Below are 5,007 nucleotides of genomic sequence, written 5' to 3'. Positions count from 1 at the left end.
ACTATGACACTTTAGATGTGACCATCCTCTAAATAGATAATCTATCAATAAATATATCTGAGAGCAGAGGTCAGCAGCCAAAAGAGCAAGAAGAGCCATTTTTTTCAAATTCAGTAAAAAGCTCAGTAATTCAAGAGCTGCAGTGCATGTGAATACGAGACAGTCCTTAATAAACAATGTCAAACCATACTTTTTGTAATTCCTATTTTAAGAATACTGCACACAATGATTTGTAATGGGATACATGTTTCCTGCAGGACGTTCAAACACCTTTCACATAGTCTCTCCAAGTTGCATTTTTTGTTGTTGGTGAATTTTCCATTGCAAATGAGACATAAGGGGAGCCCAGATGAACTCAATATAAATACAAAGGATTGGGTCCATTCATTTTGCAATTCCCTGTTTTCATTGTTGATTTTTCTCTTTTTTGAAGCCATTCCAACCCACATTAATTATGCCAATTTTACTTCACATTTAATTTATTTTCTTTAAATGTGTGTTGTCCTTCACATCAGGAATGCCGCAGGTTTCCTTTTCTTTTTCAGAATCGAGACTTTATTAGCAACATGATCAAAACACAGATACAGTATCATATCCCACAATGCACTGCACATATTAAAGGGGGATTTCTCCACCATTTTGAGATCACGTATTTGCTATTTAGATGTGAGTTGTTCATTATGGGGCTTTTGTACATTTACCATTTATCAAAAATAATCAGAAGAGTGGCTTGTTTGTTTGTTTGTTTTTAACTTTGCAGTTACAGTTTTGGGAATCACAAAGATTTCCATAAAATGCTGCATGTGGCTCTGGAGCAGCAGGTTGCAGATCCCTGTCTGAGAGTTTGTGCATCTGTTGGTGGCTTCATTTGTTCAAGAACAAGTCCTAAAAGATAAGAGCTAGGACCACCACATTTGGCATGCACCTTCCTCGTACCCTACCTTGAAGCAAGATCAGGCTTTGGTTGTGCCAGGACAACGGGAAGTGCATGTAATTCCATTCTTTTCCATAGTATGGAAAAGAAGGAGGCTTCCAGGAGGGATAGTTGTGTTCTGTAATGATCATGGGGGACAGTTATACTGCAGAGTGAGCACAGGGGAGTGGCCACACCAGGAAAAGAATGGCCAGCTGGGGCTGGGGTGCTCCATGTCGCAGGTGACTGGCCGTGGATAAGTTGGCCTGCTGCCTCAAGCCTCTTCCCCACAACTTTCAGCCACAGTGCCACTTGACACAGATGGTCGGGGGAGTCCTGTCACCTAGCAGCTCTGCTACCCAGTAGGAGCCTCAGACTGCAGCCAGGCAACAGAGTGGCAGGTGGGTTTGGCAAGCTGAGTCCTGCCCCTCCTTGGAGGAGCCAGTGGCCAGGACCAGCTAGTGGATCCCCAGCCCACCCAAGAAGCTGCATGCTGGGGCTGGCCAGCAGAGACCCCCCCCACCCCACATCCCCCCCGAGCTGCTGGCCAAGGCCAGCCACACAGGCCTGCTGCCTTCCCCCAAGGAGATGCCAGCTGAAGCTAGGCAGCACATCCTTAGCCCCACCTCCACCCACAGAGGAACTGGCAGCTGTGCAGCCCAGCCCTTGCCCCGCTTCCTGGAGGAGCCAGGGGCCAGGGTTGGGCAGTGTGGGCCCAGGTGCCCCAGAGAGCTGCCATTGCCAGAGCAGTACTACCTTAACTGGTAAGCCCACCAGAAAACTCCCTGCCCTGAGCCTCCAGGTCTGACACCTTCCCTCCCTTCCCTGGCGCTGACTCCTGCACCCCCATCCCCCAGACATGGGCACAGCCTGAACTCCTAGGAGAGGGGATTGGGGAGGTTGGGGCTCAGCTGTGACTTGAGCTCTCGTGGGGGACAAGAGGCCAGGGCCATGGCTCTTTCCCTCAGCTGCAGCCAGAGTGTTAGGGGGGTGGGGAGGAGGGGCTGGGGCTGTTGTGCCTAGCCCAGGGAGAGCAGCAGAGGTGGGGCCAGGGCAGGGCTGCTTGCCCCAGCCTCAGTGTGAGCTTAATGGGGTGGGGGCAGGGCAGGGGGGACTTACCCATCCATAGCCAGGTAGAGTCAGGAGCTCTGTCTCCACATGGCCAATGTTTTCCTGCCACAGCTGCCCCCAATGCTCACTCAGCAGAATTCTGTTCCCTGCACTCGCTGCTCCCAGTGGTGAGTCTGGAGTATGTCGTCCCTCTTCTTCGTGACCTTCCCTTACCGTGTTCTGGGAAATCCTGGGATTCAGGAATTTCCCACTTCCCAGGCACAACTGAACCCTGACCCTGGTTTAAGTTGGGGTAAGAGGAAGCTGCACACCAAATTTTGTAGTTGTAGCTCTTACGGTTTATGAGGAATTCCTCAACAAATGTGGCACCAAGTGGCAGACAGATACAGACCCACTCTAAAATACATAGTGGGTGACAAAGAATGGGAGACGTTAATTTACCGGTACAAACTGGCAAACTGGAAGTGGATGGATAGAGAGGTAAGTAGACAGAGCATACACCAGACTGGACACATTTACTTCTGCAGCTCATGGGTGTCTGAGAGATTGTTCTACAGAAACGTAAGGAAAATCATAGCTTTTGCCCAAGGATAATTTTGCACCACTGTATTTTTGTCAAAAAAAAGCTTGCAAGCCCCTTTTATTATGCATGATGCAGTCAAAAAGCTGACATAAAATCAAATTCTTTACATTCCTTAAACTAATTACTGTGCCCTTTTCAGTCTAAGTATTGTCCTGTCATGAAATTCTTCAGCTAAATATTCTGAAAGGCATAAAATGCCACAGCCTACCTAAACAGCCTGTGAAGTGACTAATAACTTGGTCTTTAATTGTCTACCTCTGAAGTAGTAGTACTATATGCATTTCTGTGAAATGCTTTTGGAAACGTATGGCCCATCATGCATATACTGAAATGACTGTTTTAAAAATGTAACTACACCATTTGATTGGAAATGACTTTGAATGGCTTCTTGTCCAAGAGGTTCCCATTATGAAGTATACGGTACATCCCTTACTATCTCAACTTCCAATATTTATTTTATTCAGGTCAAAAGCAAAGGCAGCCTGTGACAGTGTGGAGCAGGCCCAAAGCCACTTGTTGGTTTGTGGCTTTGCCACACCCAACCTCAGAGAAGCCACAGAGAATTCCTCCAAGGCGGTTTGAGTGACTGCAGATGAAGCAGACAATCAGGGCCCAGGAAGGCCCACTAAAAAGAGACAGTAGTCAGGTCCCCGGGAGACCTCCACCTGAGCAGAGCAGGAGACTGCCTGGCTGAAAGAGTGGCAGCACCGTGGATAGCTCCATGTGGGGAGCTTGAATGACTGATGGATTGTGATGGAACTGTGAGGTGGAACCAGGATGCTGTTTCAGCAGGGGAAGCCCTGGGGGCAACAGTATCTCTACCAGCATGGGAGAACAAACTGAAGAGAGTCATTACAGAGGGCATTGAAATGGTCCCCTGTAAACTGTGTACCCAAAAAGGGTTTGTGTGATTCAAATGCAGGTGATGTGACTTGTCCAGAAAGCTGAGTTGCAGAAGAAGCTTTCTGCTGATGAACAGAGAGAGTGCAGGCATATGCACTTGGCCAGAGGAAGGCACTCGAGAGAGGTGAGTGCCACCCCGTTATAAAACCACAAAGGAAATGTAATAAAATGGAAGCATTTGAATGAATAAATACAGCACTCTGTCAAAAGTCTGAATCTCTCACAAGGCACCTTTATTGTCTGAGAAAGGAAATACCTATTATGTTGATGAAGCTGGACTAGCAAGATCTCACCTTCCAGTTTTAACTTACACTAATTAGAAAGAAGGGGGATGCTGTTCAGGCTTGTGCTGCTTACAGAAACTCATTTACAAACCTTTGTAATGCGGCGAGCTATTTCTCAAGGCAAGTTCAAGCAATAGCTTCCTTTAAAGACCTGTCAGAGTATTGAAAGCTGGCAAACAACAAACTTGATGCCTCCTTATCTGAACTTAAGGGATTCTCCTCATTAGTTCCTGTGCTTGCTGCTTATTGTGTGGTTGTCTGATTCTAGACATTTAACTGTCTCATGTCTGCATATCTCTAGACATACAGAACACATTCTGCTGTCTCATTACCTGCATGCTGGGTTCACAGTTTGAAGACTTAGGACCTAATTGGAACCCCACTGGAATCAGTGTTTCTCTTGATTCCAGGGAGCTGTGGATCAGGTTGAAATTAACATATGATGTTCTTCATAGTAACTTGCATTGAGTGATCTAGGTAATTTTTTCCATTCAATGGGTGTGATTTCTACTTGTGACTCATGAAAGAACATGACAAATCCAGATGCACTGGCTTAGTGGTGGGATGGCAGAGAAGGAAGAATTTATGTTAGAACTGCAGCATGATGGTTTTGATGAACTTTGGATGCTTTGCTGGGAACCCTGTGGCTAAGGAGTATACTTTGCTGAACCATGAACCATCAGCAAATTTACTCTCTCCATTCTTAGAAGTAACAGGAGCTTTTACCTACTTCCAGAAAAGCTGTGCTCATGGGAATGACAGAATTAGGCCAAACCTTTAGAAAGTGGAGACCCTCCAAAGAATATTGGAGCAGAAGCAAGTGAAAAAATTTCCCTGAGTTATGACTGAAGGGGCAGGCCCTTTGATTGTACAATCTGTTTTGAGAATCCTACGTTTTAAAAATTAATCACCAGTAGAAGCACTGCCTTTTAGAAATGTCTCTTCAGGGAGTTTTGATCCTAGCATATCTCTAAATCGTTGCAAGTTGCAAAACTTTCTGATATTAGTTTGGCTTCTCTTCAAACATGCATATATAACTCAGTGGTAGCAAAATTAAATTCTTAGAGATAGAAAATAAACAAACCAATAATTAATTGCATTTTTCTCCGTAAGATATATGTTCCCATCTACTACTGGACAAGTTTTTGCTAGAATATAGCAAAAATTAAGCTCATTGTCACTGTTTAAAGAAAATGAAGAAATGAATAGCAAGTTCTGGTAAAAGTGAGCAGAGAAATTTGCTCTTTGGCCTT

The sequence above is a fragment of the Carettochelys insculpta genome, chromosome 17 (assembly GCF_033958435.1).
Source record: "Carettochelys insculpta isolate YL-2023 chromosome 17, ASM3395843v1, whole genome shotgun sequence".
In the NCBI taxonomy this organism is placed as follows: Eukaryota; Metazoa; Chordata; order Testudines; family Carettochelyidae; genus Carettochelys; species Carettochelys insculpta.
Note: the sequence above shows the minus strand (reverse complement) of the source record.